This window comes from Macaca fascicularis, chromosome 3, assembly GCF_037993035.2.
Source record: "Macaca fascicularis isolate 582-1 chromosome 3, T2T-MFA8v1.1".
In the NCBI taxonomy this organism is placed as follows: Eukaryota; Metazoa; Chordata; class Mammalia; order Primates; family Cercopithecidae; genus Macaca; species Macaca fascicularis.
The window spans coordinates 166,728,787-166,746,719 of record NC_088377.1 but is presented as its reverse complement, the minus strand read 5'-3'; positions in this window follow the sequence as shown (position 1 = coordinate 166,746,719).

Here is a 17,933-nt window from a genome sequence, read left to right as displayed (position 1 = left end):
CTGCTCATTGAAATTTTTACAAAGCCTGAGTGGTAATATAATGAATAACTATGTAAGAAACCAGCAGATGGTATTCCTCAGCACTGTAATGCAATTGGACTTGATGACCAAAAATACTATTATAAAATTGGCCCACAATTTTAACAATGAATGCTGTAAATTTCATAGGCCTGTAGGCTGACCATACCAACATGATCCCTCTCACTGTAAGGACGTAAATATAACTGCTTATTTTATTGCACTCTTCAATCCTGCTAACTCACTACTTTGTGGTTGCTAAGCAACCCTAGCAAAATTGTGGCATGCACACTTAAAAAGACAGAGACACAAAAATGTGCTTGTTGATTTATTTATTGGAATGGAAATGATCGAGGTCCAAAATAAAATCTTTTCGATGTGATAGCTAGCACCAACTAGATAACTTTAACTTCACTGTGATCACAACGAGACAATTTTTTTTGAAAAGGTTAAAAAAAAAATACTCCCTCACCCCAAACGAATATTTGCACAATCATTTTTGGTGAAGGTTGCTTATGAATATCTTAAGATATATTTTGGCTTTGAAAATCTCTGTGAAGAAGTATTAAGTAGAGTAGAGCTCAGAGCCAGGGCATTTGTAGGACAATATGAGGTATGAATTATTGTAACTGTATTACCCAGTGAGCAAACTAACCCATCAAGCTATATAGGTTGTCACAAAATGTACTGAGGCATTCCATTCCACTAAGGTGAGATAGGACGAAGGGCAGAAAGACAGAGTCTGAGTCCTAAAATCCTTGCTGCCTCAGGGTAATAGTAACTTATTTCACCATATTTATAGGTCACTAATGGTAACTGATCCAGAAGAAATGGTGGCATCAAATTGTCCTTGGCCTCTTGTCAAAAAGAAAGAAATCATAGATGATTACAGTCATAGACCAAAAAAATCCATAATCAACAACAACTCTGTTAGCATAAAAACAGGAATAGTAATAATATGTAATTTATACCATTTATTTTTAACATTTTTCTAATGGAATTGTTAAGTGCATGCCGAGAATCTATTACATAGAGAAAAATAAAGTATACTAGTAAAGTACTCCTCAAAGTTACAAGAGACTAAAATTGCTATTTTCACTTTTGACTCTTGGTAGTGAACAGAATATTATAATGAATTGTCTCTCTCTTTCACCCTCTAATTCTCCTTTTTTGGCTAGATGGTTTTGTCAGGTGAAGCCAAAATATTAGGAAATAATTTCAGCACTTTACTCGGTATCTCAGAGCAGCACATGTACATTTTTCTAGGATTTAATTTTTATCTTTTCACTCTGCTCCTGAGCTGCCCCTTTCCATGATAACTTGTGTTAAAGAAAAATTGCATTATTTAGTGATATTGCTCATGTCTATGATTTGTTGAGACTTGTTATGTGACCAGAGATGATACTGTTCTAGATTTTTGGTTTCTTGTTTTGTCAACATACTAAAATCCATTCCATAACAAAATATCTTTGTTTCAGCAAAAAATGGATTTGGAATTGGGCCAAAGCCCAAATTTTATTTTTGGTTTTTTTCCCCCCCATGATAACAAGCACTGAAGAGAAGCAATATAATGCAATAAGGTAACTATTTTATTCCTAAAACACAAATTATTATTCCAGTCACTCAAATGTTATTTTGCTGAAATACTTGAAAATGGTACTAAACCCGGGCATAATCCCTGCTGAGAATCCTCAGACATATGTATGTTGCTTTAAAGCAGTCACACATTGCCTGTTTTCATAACCTCTATGGCTAAGCCCTTTTAATCAAGCCTATATTATTATCTCATTCTCCATTTTAAATTGTTGATTGTCACAAACATGGTGTGATAATCTTACTCATTGATTTGGAGCTTGAAAATTCATATGGAAAGTATGTGATAACTTATGGCCACAGAATATATTAATAGGTTTCAGACTGTATCTGAGAACAATTTGTCTATTTCACTGATTGGTAATTGAATTGGTTAATTCTTTGACTATGTCAAACTGTCAATTTTGATCATACGTTAATACAAAGAAATAATTTTTAAACTTTTTCCATTTATTTAGATTGATGTCTACATTATATTCTTTTAGTATCTTGCTTCATATATGAGTTTGATTCCTGAAAAATTATATCCAAATCAAATTTCAGTAAATTATATTACCTTAAACATAATAGAAAAATAATTTCTCAGCATAGCACTGCAAGTTATATCCCTTTGGTTTTTTAATTTTTCTAATCTATTGCTTTTTGAAAGAGGTAGCTTATATTATGAAAATATTTGGGACTTTATTAAGCAAACCGTATAATAAACTGAAATCTAAGCTTGAAAACAAATATATTCATTACCTAACAAAAAGTCAACAATTGTTTTAATTAGACTCTTCCATCCAGAAACTTAGTTCAGGACAGACTTGTTAGCCCATGTAGCTTCAAATTCTGTTTATGATGTTCAGACAGATATTTTCAGCCGACTCAAGTCTCTTGTTTTCTATTCACAAGGCAGTAAATGCTTTTAGTAACTGTTTAACTCAAATGAATGGCACCCATGCATGGGTTGCCCAGGTTGTACTTACACATGCTTTATTGTCATGCGCTTACATAAATCTCCTTGTCTTTAGGAAGCACACTTCCCTTGAGAAGCTTACCTGAAATGTCAGCTCAACCAGAGCATGAAGCTCTAGCCCAGTGAACAATTCAACAGCCTGAAGACGTGTGAGTACCGAGTTAAAGCTAATCTCTTTTCTTGTTCACAAGAAGTAGAAAGCAAAACTGCTGATTAGCACCTACATAGGCGTTATTTTCAACTTTTAAACATAAATCAATTCATATTTTGTGTTTTGTCCACAAAGGGAGAAATAAAAAGCAGAAGAAAGTGAGAGTACCACATTTTTAAAATTTAAATTATTCTGAAATAAGTACTTTATGACAAAAATTCACTAGTGTTCATATGTCCAAAAGTGTTATTGTGTCCAAATAGCTGAAAAGTAATGTATCTGTAATGTGCTAATCGTTGAATCATAGCGTAGTGTTAACGTCTTCACATCTGAGGAGAATCTAAATTTACAAATTCTTAAATGTGCTATTGCTCTGTTTTATAAATAAGATTCACTAGTAGATATATTTACCATCATCTTACAGCTTAATCTTTGATTTAGAGAATTCTTAACAAGAAGTTAAATAAAAGTCAATCTCTCTAAACACTTCAATATACATTTAGGTGATTTATAAGACACTTAACTCTATAGGCTAGTCATTGTATGTTCTACAAATTCTTGCTTTCTAACATCCTTTTCAAAACCCTTTTCAAGCGTTGCTCCTCTGAATATCAGCAGATAGTAAGATGTTCTGTTAGTTGTCTGGTTTTTTTCTTTACTATATACTGTAGTGTTGAGAGGGAAACCTTTAAATAAGGCTACAGCAGACCCTAAATGGCATGTTTGTTTCCTACAAGCCCTATGGAATAATTTTAGGATGTAAACATGCAATCATTACAAAAATCTCAAACAAACAAAAAAAAATCACTTTCAAAGTGGTATACTTGATGTCACTGTCCTGAAAGTAGGATCCTTGCTTTTAATTACGATCTTACGATCATTGACTACTTCCACAATTTCTTATCTGTGGGTGATTTAAGAGATGACTGAATGTCACTGAGTGACAAAAACAAAAATTGTTTGTATACCACATAGTTTGCAATAAATTCTCCATGTGCACTGCATTAGGTGGTTCTTGCATTGTTATCAAGAAGTGCTTGAGACTGGGCAATTTACAAAGAAAAGAGGTTTAATTGGCTCAGGTTCTGAGGGCTATATAATAAGAATGGCACCGACATTACTCAGCTCCTGGGGAGGCCTCAGGGAGCTTTTACTCATGGTTGAAGGCAAAGAGGAACCTGACATATCACATAGCAAAAGCAGGAGCAAGAGAGAGAGAGTGGTGGGGGAGGTGCCACACACTTATAAATGAGCTAGAGTTCACTTAGCACCAACGGGAAGGCCCAAGCCATGCATGAGGGATCTACCCCCATAATTCAAACACCTCCCACCAGGCCTCACCTCCAACCTCCAACGCTGGCTGGGGATTACATTTCAACATGAGATTTGGACAGGGATGAATATCCAAATTATACAAAAACCTTGCCACCAAATTAAGTTTTATATCAACTTAAAATAGTTAAAATCCTCTATATTGGTAACATTGCCTTGAGTGGTTTAAGCACAAGATTGTTCCTTTAACGAAATTAAGACTGTGTGTGTAACACTTTTGTAAAATTATTTTATTGGGCTATTTATTGAAATATATTTTTATTGAATACAAAAGTGTTCTGTGTGTTCAGACATATTCACCTTTGGGTGTATTGAATGCAACAAATACTTATAGTGAAAGAAAAAATTTCTCTCCCTAGACTGTCATTGTTATTAGATCTTCCAGACAATTAATTTTCTGTCATAGATTCACTACTAGTTATTAAGGAATTAAAATTTAGACTCTGAAAATTAAGGTCAAATAAATAATAATGAAGGATTAGTAAGAGCATCTTATGTACAGGTTTTCTGACATGGTCTTAATTGTACATATGTGTATGACTATATACAATATTTCTCTTGCTGAGGTGTTTTAAAACTAGCACTTTAAAAGTTATATCGGGAGAATCCGCTCCCGATGGTTACGTGAGTTCTTTTCTATTTCCTAAGTGTCTCGGCTGGGTTGAGAAATAAAGGTAAAGAGCACAAGAGAGAGAAATTTAAAGCTGGGTGTCCGGGGGAGACATCACATGTCTGCAGGATCCGTGATGTTCCCCGAGCTGTAAAACCAGCAAGTTTTTAGTAGCGATATTCAAAAGGGGAGGGAGTGCACGAATAGGGTGTGAGTCACAGAGATCCCATACTTCACAAGGTAATAAAATATCACAAAGCAAATGGAGGCAGGGCGAGATCACAGGACCAACGGATGGGACAAAATGAAAATTGATAATGAAGTTTCAGGCACGCATTGTCATTGATAACATCTTATCAAGAAACAGGGTTTGAGAACAGACAACCTGTCTGACCACAATTTATCAGGCGGGAATTTCCTCATCCTCATAAGCCTGGGAGCACTACAAGAGACAGGGGCTTATTTCATCCCTTCGGCTTCGACCATAAAAGACGGCATGCTTCTAAGGGGTCGGTTCATAGGCCTGCCCTCAGGGCACATTCTCTTTCTCAGGGATAGTCCTTGCTGAGAAAGAGAATTCAGCGATATTTCTCCCATTTGCTTTTGAAAGAGGAGAAATATGGCTCTGTTCCATCCGCCTCACTGTTGGCCAGTTCAAAGTTACCTCCCTTGTTCCCTGAACATCGCTGTTATCTTGTTCTTTTTCTAAGATGCCCAGATTTTATATTGTTCAAACACACATGCTCTACAAACAATTTGTGCAGTTGACACAATCATCACAGGGTCCTGAGGCAACATTCATCCTCCTCAGTTTACGAAGAAGATGACGGGATTAAGAGATTAAAGTAAAGACAGCCATAGGAAATCACAGGGGTATTGATTGGGAAAGTAATAAGTGTCCATGAAATCTACACAATTTATATTCAGAGATTACAGTAAAGACAGGCGTAAGAAATTATACCAGTATTAATTTGGGGAACTAATAAATGCCCATGAAATCTTCACAATTTATGTTCTTCTGCTGTGGCTTCAGTTGGTCCCTCCGTTTGGGGTCCCTGACTTCCTGCAACAAGTTATACTTTAAAAATGTATTATTCTCCTTTGGAAGATTGCAGGAAATTAATTTTTGTTATTACATATCTTCCTTTCCTATATGAGTTTTCTATAAGAAATTACCATATGAACAAATAAATATTCTTTTTTGTTTTTTGAGACTGAGTCTTGCTCTGTCACCCAGACTGGAGTGCAGTGGCACAATCTCAGCTCACTGCAACCTCTGTCTCCTGGGTTCAAGTGAGTGTCCTGCCCCAGCCTCCCAAGTAGCTGGGAATATAGGCATACACCACCATACTGGGCTAATTTTTGTGTGTGTGTGTTTTTTTTTAGTAGAGACAGAGTGTTTAGAGAGATTAACTCTATCTGTCTTAGAGATTAATCTTAGATAGATTAAGTCTATCTCTCTACTGTCTCTACTTAAAAAAAAAAAATCCTGCCATGTTGGCCAGGCTGGTCTTGAACTCCTGACCGCAGGTGATCCACCTGCCTCGGCCTCCCAAAGTGCTGGGATTACAGGCATGAGCCACCATGCCCGGCCATACATATTCTTAAAGAAGTCAGTGTGATAGACATTGAACATCTATACTACCATAACAAAAAGACAGATGACCAAAGATTTTATATCTCCTGAAAGAACACAATAAAGCTATGAAGTAGTTTTGCCAAATAAATTCAACATAACTGGAAACCAGCCTGTAGATCCAATTTCCAACACAAAAGACAGAGAAGCATCTTAAACTATCCCATGGGGATGCAATAGACCCAAGAATTTGGGAAAGTCCAAGGTCAAAATCAACTGGATTTATTCAATAAGTTAAGTATAAGAAAAAAATTAAAGTGGAGGTAACCTATACATTAAAAGATACTCTAAAGACTTAGCCATCCCCCCCAAAATAACAAGAACTATTTCCTGATTAAATATGTACAGTTGGATTTCTCCCTCCCTGTCTCTGCCTTACCTTCCTCTCCCTTTTTCTATTCTCACTGCTTCACTCAGTTTATTTTTTTTTTTTTTCATTTCCAAGTGGAAGGGTAATAGTCTGCCAAGATACAAGGATCACAGCAGTGCTGCATTCTGTGTTATCAATTCTGCATTACCACTATCTTCTTCACCTCTGAGGACTCTGTAACACAGAAGAAAAACCAGGAAATACATTTCCAAGAATGTCCCTTGTTGTATAGTATATGGGTGTTAACTTTGGAATGAGAAACACTCAAACAAAATTTGGAAGGTGGGAGAGAAGGAGCACAGATGAACACAATAAGACATATCAGCACCCTGATTTGCCACTTTACTGCAGCAGATTGCAGCAATTGGTGGGAAATTCCTAGAGACTATCCCTAATTCTGGAAGAGCTGCAGTTCCACAGTGGAAAAAGACGGTGGTGGTTTCTCCAACCTTAACTCCTCAGCTCTTCCAATAAGCGTAAACTCCTAGTTCTCCATATCAAAAGCCCATAACAACAAGAAAACTGAGAATGGATTCTGTTTTCTGAATAACTTTAATAACATAACACCCTAGGACTCTGTGATCCGAGACTAAAGAAATTCTTACCTACTTGTTCTACTTTTAAAATCCTGAACAAGGATTCTGGCCTAGTTTGAGCTAAATGCCCATCTTTGTACTCATCACTGTAATCAGAAAGATAGATTACTGTGATTATCTTAGCTTGTATAATTGCCCCACTCTGTGACTGGCCAGGGATTAGATAGAATGGCATCAATTCTAAAGAGAAGCCATACTTAAATCGAACATAAAGCATGTCCCTAAAAGAGGAATGGAGGTCTCAGAAAAAGAGAAGAAGAGGTATTGGGTAGATCCACAAACAGATTGCCACTATATACTTCATCATTGGAGCCCCTTCCCCTTCCATTTAGACACATGGTGTTCTGAAGACAGCTCAAACTAGATGTGATGGAGATTTGTCTTATAGCTAAAGGTGTCCCTAGCCAAAGGAGAGTCAAAAGGAAACAATAGAAAAATTCTAGACCAAATATGTGGAACTTGGCACCTAATAAGACAGTCAAGCCAAAGCATTAAGTGAGAAGGTAAATTCGGAAACCCAGAAAAAATATGATCATTCAACTTAAACTGACCATCTAACTGAAATATTACCCTCATTACAATTTATGTTTTTATTCTGCCTTCTATTTATTCTTATACTTGTATAACTATATCTTTATTTATTCATATGTCTTCCTACAAGAATTCAAGTTGCATGAGGTCAGGGACATGGTCAGTTTCATTCACAAATCTGTCCTCAATCCCTGGAAGAGTGCTTGACTCAAGTAGGTGCTCAATAAATACTTAATAAATTATGGTATCATGGGTGCAAGTTGGGTTGGGACAAGTCATTCTACGAAAAATTCACTGACACTCTGCTATCGTGTGGTGTAACCTGCATCCCAGAAGTGGGGACTTTGCCTTTGCTGGATAGTGGTTAAAGGTATTAAGTATATAATTGTAAACAAGCAGGCACTGTCCTCAAGGAGCTTGCAGCCTAGTGCAACTAGACACAGAGGCAGATAATACACTACAGTCACACAAGTCCTACAAAAGTGGTGTAGAATTGCCTTGGAAGCATTAGAGCTGCCAGTGCCTGGCAGGAGGGACAGGGGACCTCATTTAATGAAGAAGAGACAGCAGAACTAAGAAGTTATGAAGGACAGCCTCAGTCCACTAATTCTTGTCCACGTCCAACAAACCTTGATTTCTAAATGTTAGTAAAAGTCTTAACCCAAAGAAAATACTCCTCAGTTAGTTACATTATTTGTTTATCCTTAACTCAAAGGTTATCATAGTATAGTAAATCAATAGCTGCATTTCTGAAACATGTTATTTGTATTATTTTTTATCTCTTTATAGTGCCCCTTTCCTAATAGAGAAAAAGTAAATACTTTTCTTTAATGATTAATTAATAAGGTAGGGGCCGAGCACAGTGGCTCATGCCTATAATCCCAGCACTTTGGGAGGTGGAGGCAGGAGGATCACTTGAGCCCGAGAGACCAGCCCAGGAAACAAAGTGAGACCCTGTCTCTACAAAAAATTTAAAAATTAGCTGGATGTGGTGGTGCATGCCTGAAGTCCCAGCTGTTCAGGAGGTTGACTTCAAGGATGGCTTAAGCCCAGGAGGCAGAGGTTGCAGTGAGCTGAGATAGCACCACTGCACTTCGGCCTGGGTGACAGATTGAGATCTTGTCTCAAAAATAAATAAATAAACAAATACATACATACATACACACACACACATATGTGAATATATAATAAATATATATAATGTGTATATAAATATATATATCACACACATATGTGTGTATATAATAAATATAATGTGTATATGTGTAATAAATATATATGTATATATATAATAAATATATATAATGAGGTAGGGGCTCATTGGGAATGACTGAAGAGCATTTCTACATGCTTTACATTTATACAGCAGATGGCATTTCCACATAGAAGCTCAAGAAAATGTTAATTCAGCACCAAAATTAGCTGAGAAAAATTAGCTGCGAAATGAGAGAGACCAATTCCCTGAGAGTTTACCGGGTGATGTATACTCACAGGTTTTTTAATTACTTTGGGGAATTGATAGCTAGTTCTGGGCCTTGTGACTTTTCCTCTGGGTGTGACTGCAAAAGCCAAGAATAAACATTTTAAAAGTACAAACCTTAAACACTCAGCAGACTTTTGTTTTTGTATTTATTTTGTTTGGTCCATTTGATCTTTAAAAAGATTTGAGTGACTATAAATCAAGTTCTTCGGCATCCTGTACCCACAATCTTTCTTTCTTCTGTCTCTCCCTCCTTTCTTCTTTTCTACCTCTTCCCTCTCATTTTTATTTTTTATTTTTATTTTTTTGAGACGGAGCTTCGCTCTTGTTGCCCAGGCTACAGTGCAATGGCACTATCTCAGCTCACCGCAACCTCCGCCTCCTGGCTTCAAGCAATTCTCCTGCCTCAGCCTCCTGAGTAGCTGGGATTACAGCCATGTGCCACCACGCCTGACTAATTTTGTATTTTTAGTAGAGATGGGGTTTCTCCACGTTGGTCAGGCTGGTCTTCAACTCCCAACCTCAGGTGATCCACCCACCTCGGCTTCCCAAAGTGCTGGGATGACAAGTGTGAGCCACAGCCCCTGGTCCTACCTCTTCCCTCTCTTTTTTCTCTTTTCCCTTCTTTATTCTCTTCTTTCTTCTCTTCCATCTTCTCTCTATATATTTATTGGTCTGTCATTCCTTCTATATCCTTAGCTTTTAAAAACTTAGTTGAATTTCTAATTGTAAAAATAGTTAATTTACTAATAGACATTAAATAGTGAAACCTCACCAGACAGATATAGATATGTCATTTTGCCAACTCTCTTAACATCCAAAGTAATTTTCTGATTCTTGAGTCATTTCATTGAGATGATTTTCAATCTTTAAGCACTGATTTATCAGTAATCATTTTAGATTACTCCTTATTACACTTCATTTATCTTGAATACTTTTATCCTGTTTTTTAAAATTTCACAACTCTGTCTTCTACCTTTAATAACACTGAATGCAGATTATCCACAACTGAACGTTCTTATACTCTTAAATACATACACTTAACTTGTTATTATGATCATTTAATCATTCAAAATTATAGTGAACTGGGTGCCACTTAAAGAATGTAGCCATTCCCTCTTCCACAACCCTATACATGACATAAATTTAAATATTGGAATAAGTAAATGTGGGCATAAATATAAGGAAAGGAAGAAAAGGATACAATCACACAGAGTATATCATATTCACTTGTGATCTTTGGGAATTTTATGACTGAGACTTATATAAGCTTAATGAAACTAATTTGGGAGTGGTTTGAAGGGACATTACTTTTTGGGCAATAAAGGTACAGTTATGTGCCACTTGGCAATGTTTCCATCAATGACAGACCATATATACAACTGTGGTCCTATAAGATTAAAATGGAGCTGAAAAGTTCCTATCTCCTAGTGATGCAGTAGCCGTTGCATTGTCATAGCACAACACATTACTCATATGTTTGTGGGGATGCTTGTGTAAGCAAACCTACTGCACTGCTAGTTGTATAAAAGCATAGCACATATAACCATGTACAGTACATAATACTAGGGGTATTAGCCTGTTCTAATGCTTCTAATAAAAACATACCCAGGACTGGGTAATTTATAAAGAAAGCAAATTTAATTGACTCACAGTTCCTCATGGCTGGGGAGGCCTCAGGAAACTTACAATCATGGCAGAAGGCACCCCTTCACAGGGTGGCAGGAGAAAGAATCAGAAAATAACAGTTAAGCCAAGGGAGAAGCCCCTTATAAAACCATCAGATCTCGTAAGAACTCACTATAACGAGAACAGTATGGGGGAAATTGACCCATGATCCAATTATCTCCACCTGGTCCTACCCTTGACACGTGGGCATTATTACAATCCGAGATGAGATTTTGGGTAGGTCACAGCCATACCATATTGCTTGATGATAATAAATGACTATGTTACTGGTTTATGTATTTACTATACTACACATCTCATCACTATTTTAGAGTAGACACCTTCTACTTTTTTTTAAGTTAATCTTAAAACATCCTCAGGCGGGTGTTTCAGGGATATTCCAGAAGAAGGCATTGTTATCATAGGAGATGACAGCTCTGTGCATGTTATTGCCCCTGAAGACCTTCCAGTGAGAAAAGATAAGGAGGTGGAAGACAGTGATATTGATGATCCTGACCCGGTGTAGGCCTATGCTAATGTGTTTGTTTCACAGACAGAGTCTCCCTCTGTTGCCCAGGACAGAATGCAGTGTCATAATCATAGCTCATTACAGGTTCAAATTCTTGAACTCAAGTGATACTCCCACTCCCTCAGCCTTTCAAGAAGCTGGGTTAGGTTTCTTATTACAAAAAGATGGAGTTCTGCTATGTTGTCCAGACTGAACTTGAACTCCTGACCTCAAGCAATACTCCTGCCTAAGCCTTTGGAGTACCTGGGACTACAGGCACATGCCACTGTGCCAGCTATTGTGTCTTAGCTTTTTAAAATAGTTTAAAAAGTAAAAAATAAAAATAAAATTTAAAAAGCAAAATTGCTTATAGAGTAAGATTATAAAAAAAAATTTGTACAACTGTACAATGTGTTTTATGTTTGAGCTGTGTTATAACCAAAGAGTAAAAACACTGAAAAAATTAAAAGTTTATAAAGTAAAATGTTACAGTAGGCTAAGGTTAATTTATTATTGAGGAAGGGAAAGGCATTATGAATTTATCATAGTCTAGGTGTACATTATTTAAAATGTCTATAGTAGTAAACAGTCATGTCCTAGGCCTTCACATTCACTTACCATCCACTCACTGACCCAGAATAACTTCCAGTCCTGGGAAGTCCCCTATACAAGTCTACTTTTTTTTTTTTTTTATCTTTTATACCATATTTTTACTGTACCTTTTTTATGCTTAGATATGTTTAGATATGCAAATACTCATCATTGTATTATAATTGCCTACAGTATTCAGTACAATAACATGCTGTACAGGTTTGTAGCCAGGAGCAGTAGGCTATGCCATATAGCCTATGTAGGTAGTAGGTTATACCATCTAGGTTTGTGCAAGCACAGTGAATGCTTTTCAAACAATGACAAAATCACCTGATAACACATTTCTCAGAAACTATCTCCTTTGTTAGACAACCTATGATTCTACCCTTTATAGTGCCGTAATTGTCTGCTGGTGGAATGAAATAAATACAAAATTGATAAAAGCGCAGGGGAGAAGAATGAGCACCAGTAATATAAGAACTAGGCTAGGTAATCTTTGAATCACTCTAGCTCTGAGCTCCAGCAATTCTATGTTCAATATTTCCCAAAAACAGAAAGCTGGTTTCCTACAAAGATGTTCTTAACAAAACACAGTCATCAGGCTCCTGAAATTTTACACCACTATTTGTCAATTTTTCTGGGAAAATAGAGAAAAGGCTGGAAATAAAATAACACTATCACCCAGTGAGCAAAAAAGGGATAATGGCTGGAGTATATTTCGTGTACAGGCATACCTCATTTTATTGCACTTCGCTTTATTACACTTGGCAAATATTGCACTTTTTACACTTTGAAGGTTTGTGGCTACCCTGCATCAAGCAAGTCTATCAGCTCCACTTTTTCAGCAGCACGTACTCACTTCATGTCTCTGTGTCACATTTTGGTAATTCTCAAAATATTTCAAATTTTTTATTGCTATTATATATATTATGGTATATCTGGTTTATGTATTTACTATACTATACATCTCATCATTATTTTAGAGTAGACAGCTTCTACTTTTTTTAAGTTCATCTTAAAACATCCTCAGGCGGGTCTTTCAGGAGTATTGCAGAAGAAGGCATTGTTGTCATAGGAGATGACAGCTCTGTGCATGTTATTGCCCCTGAAGACCTTCCAGTGAGAAAAGATAAGGAGGTGGAAGACAGTGATATCGATGATCCTGACCCGGTGTAGGCTGATCACTGATCTGTGATCAGTGATCTTTTAGGTTACTATTGCAATTGTTTTGGGGTGCTAGGAACCATTCCCATATACAGTGGCAAATTTAACTGATAAATGTTGTGTGTGTTATGACTGCTTCACCTACTGGCTATTACCCCATGTAGATCCCTATCCGTGGGCCTTCCTATTCCCTGAGACATAAGAATATTGAAATAGGGAAAATTAATAATCATACAATGGCCTCCAAGTGTTCAAGTGAAAAAAAGAGTGGCATGTCTCTTATTTTTATACCAAAAACTTAGTGATAAATAATCAAAGTAAGGGATTAATGCTTGCTGAAAGCTGAAACAGGGTAAAAAGTAAGCCTATTGTGCCAAACAATTAGCCAAGTTGTGAATGCAAAGGAAAAGTTTTTGAAAGAAATTGTAAGTGCTACTCCAGTGAATGTATGAATGATAAGAAATCTGATATTGTTTGACTGTGTCCCTATGCAAATCTAATCTTAAATTTTAGTTTCCATAACCCCCACATGTCATGGGAGGGACCTGGTGGGAGGTAATTGAATCATGGGAGCAGGTTTTCCCATGCTGTTCTCATGATAATGAATAAGTCTCATGAGGTCTGATGGTTTTATTTAGGGCAGTTCTCCTGTACATGATCACTTGCCTGCCACCATGTAAGACGTGCCTTTGCTCCTCCATCACCTTCCACCATGATTGTCAGGCCTCGCCAGCCATGTGGAACTGTGAGTCTATTAAACTTTTTTTTATTTATGAATTACCCAGTCTCAGGTATTTCTTCATAATAGTATTAAAATGGACTAATACAGTAAATTGATACTAGTAGAGTGGGGTGCTGCTATAAAGATACCAGAAAATATGGTAGCATCCTTGGAAAAGGGTAACAGGCAGAGGCTGAAACAGTTTGAAGGACTCAGAAGTCAGGAAAATGTGGGGAAGTTTGGAACTTCCTAGAGACTTGGAGGGCTCAGAAGACAGGAAGACGTGGGAAAGTTTGGAACTTCCTAGAGACTTCTGAATGACTTTGACCAATATCTTAATAGTGATATGGACAATAAAATCCAGGCCAAGGTGGTCTGAGATGGAGATGAAGAACTCATTGGGAACTAGAGCAAAAGTGACTCTTCTTATGCTTTAGCAAAGAGACTGGCAGCATTTTGCCCCTGCCCTAAAGATCTGTGGAACTTTGAACTTGAGAGAGATGATTTAGGGTATCTGGCAGAAGAAATTTTTAAGCAGCAAAGCATTCAATATGTGACTAGGGTGTTCTTAAAAGCATTCAACTTTATTCACTTACAAAGATATGGTTTGGAATGGAACTTATATTTAAAAGGGAAGCAGAGCATAAAAGTTTGGAAAATTTACAGCTTGATGATGTGATAGAAAACAAAACAAAACAAAAAAACATTTTCTGAGAAGAAATTGAAGCCTGCTGCAGAAATTTGCATAAGTAACAAAGAGTCAAATGTTAATCACCAAGAAAATGGGGAAAATGTCTCCAGGGCATATTAGAGACTTTCCTGGCAGCCCCTATCATGGGACCAGAGGCCTTGGAGAGAAAAATGGTTTTGTGGGCCCATTCCAGGGGCCCACTGCTCTGTGCAGTTCAGGGACGTGGCGGGCCCTGTATACCGCCGCTCCAGTCTGTGGCTAAAAGGAACCAAGATACAACTCAAGCCATGGCTTTAGAGGGTTCAAGACCCAAGACTTGGCAACTTCCACACAGTGTTGAGCCCGCAGGTACACAGAAATCAAGAATTGAGGTTTGGGAACCTCTGTCTAGATTTCAGAGAATGTGTGGAAACACCTGGATGTCCAAACAGAGACGTTCTGCAGGGGTGGAGCCCTCATGGAGAACCTCTGTTATGGCAATGTGGAAAGGAAATGTGGGGCACAGGCCCTCACAAAGAGTCCTCACTAGGGCACTGCCTAGTGGTGCTGTGAGAAGAGGGCCACCATCCTCCAGACCCCAGAATGGTAGATCCAACAATAGCTTGTGCCATGCACATAGAAATGTCACGGGCACTCAGTGCCAGCCCATGAAAGCAGCCAGGAGGGGGACTATACCCTGCAAAGCCACAGAGTTGGAGCTGCCCACCACTGTGGGCATGGGAACTCACTTCTTGCATCAGCGTGACATATATGTGAGACATGGAGTCAAAGGAGATAATTTTGGAGCTTTAAGTTTGACTGCCCTGCTGGCTTTTAGATTTGCATGGGGCTTATAGCCCCTTTGTTTTGGCCAATTTCTCCCATCTGGAATGAGCATATTTACCCAATGCCTACACCTCCATTGTATCTGGGAAGCAACTAAATTGCTTTTGATTTTGCAGGCTCATAGGCAGAAGGGTCTTGCCTTGTCTCAGATAAGACTTTGGATTGTGGACTTTTGACTTACTGCTAAAATGAGTTAAGACTTTGGTGAACTGTTGGGAAGGCATGATTTGTTTGAAATGTGAGGGTATGAGATTTGGGAGAGGCAGAGGTGGAATTATATGGTTTGGCTGTGTCCCTTCCCAAATCTCATCTTGAACTGTAGCTCCCATAATCTTCACATGTCATGGGAGAGACGCAGTGGGAGGTAATTGAATCATGGGGATTGATTTTCCTATGCTGTTCTCATGACAGTGAATAAGTCTCACAGAATCTGATAGTTTTATAAAGGGCAGTTCTCCTGCCCATGTTCTCTTTCCTGCTGCCATGTAAGATGTGCCTTTGCCCCTCCTTCGCCTTCTGCTATGATTACGAGGCCTCCCAAGGCATGTGGAACTGTGAGTCCATTACACCATTTTCTCTTTATAAATTACCAGTCTTGGGTATTTCTTCATAGTAGTAAGACAATAGACTAATACAAAAGTAACACAGTATTACTGCTGGTATGGGGACAGTTTTAGTGGTCTAGACAGAAAATAAAATTCGCCGCAACATTTTGTTAAGTCAAAGCCAAATCCAGACCCAGACCCTAACTTTTTTCAATTCTGTGATGTCTAACAGAGATGAGGAAGCTACAAAAGAAAGATCTAAAGCTAGCATAGCTTGATTTGTGAAGTTTAAAAAAAAGAAGCTGTCTCTATAACATAGAAGTGCAAAGTGAAGCAATAAGTGCTAATGTAGAATATAAATCACAAGTTATCCACAAGATGCAGCTAAGACAATTGATGAAGGTGGCAACACATAACAGCAGATTTTTCAATGCAGACAAAACAATCTTCTCTTAAAATAAGATGCCATCTAGGACTTTCATAGCTAGAGAAGAGAAGTCAATGCCTGGCTTCAAAGCTTCAAAGGACAGGCTGCTCCTCTTGTTAGGGGCCAATGCAATTGGTGACTTTAAGTTGAAGCCAGTGGTCATTTATCTTCTGAAAATCCTAGGGTCCTTCAGAATTACGCTAAATCAACTCTGCCTGTGCTCTGTAAATGGAACAATAAAGCTATGGCTTACTGAATTTTTTAAGCCCTGTTGAGACCTACTGCTCAGAAAGAAAAATTTCTTTCAAGATATTACTGCTCATTGACAATGTGTCTAGTCATACAAGAGCTCTGATGGAGATATGCAAGGAAGTTAATGTTGTTTTCATGCCTGCTAATATGGCATCCATTCTGCAGCCCATGGATCAAAGGATACTTTCAACTTTCAAGTCTTATTTAACAAATGCATTTTGTAAAGCTATAGCTACCATAAACAGTGCTTCCTATGATGGATCTGAGCAAAGTAATTTTAAAATCTTCTAGAAAGTATTCACCATTCTAGCTGCCATTAAGAACATTTGTGATTCATAGGAAGAGGTCAAAATATTAACATTAACATGCATCTGGAAAAAGTTAGTCCCAAATCCCATGAAAGATTTTGAGGAGTTTAAGACTTTGGTGGAAGAAGTAACTACGATTGTTGTAGAAATGGCAAGAAAACTGGAGTTAAAAACAGAGTCTGATGATGTGACTTAATTTGTTGTAATCTCAGGATAAAACTTTAACAAATGAGGAGCTGCTTCTTATAGATGGGCGAAGAAAGTGGTTTATTAGGATGAAAACTACTCCTGGTGAACATGCTGTGAACATTATTGAAATTTCAAATAAAGTTTTAGAATATTACATAAAATTAGTTACTAAATACAGACAGGGTTGAAAGGTTTGACTCCTATTTTGAAACTTCTACTGTAGGGGTAAAATGTTATCAAACAGTGTCACGCATTACAGAGAAATCATTCATTAAAGGAACAGTTAATTGATGCAGCAAACTTCATTGTCTTATTTTAAGAAATTGCCACAGCCACCCAAACCTTCAGTAACCATCACCTGATCAATCAGCAGCCATCAATATTCAGGAAAGACCTTCCACCAGCAAAAGCATTAGGACTCACTAAAAGCTCAGATGCTTGTTAGCATTTTCAGCAATGAAGCATTTTTAAATTAAAATGTATACATTTTTGTCTTTAGACATAATGGTGTTACACACTTAAATAGACTCCAGTATTATGCAAACATAACTTTTATATGTCCAGGAAACTAAAAAATTCATGTCTCATCTGATGGAGATATTTGCTTAATGCAGTGGTCTGGAACCAAAACTACAATATCTCTGCAGAATGCCTGTATATCCTTAAAAGACCTTTTTGTAACTGCGTGTCCTTTGCCTATTTTGGGATTAGCAGAAAAAAAATCCCAAGAAATAGATAGGTGTGTTATAGATCTGAAGAGGTCAAAATC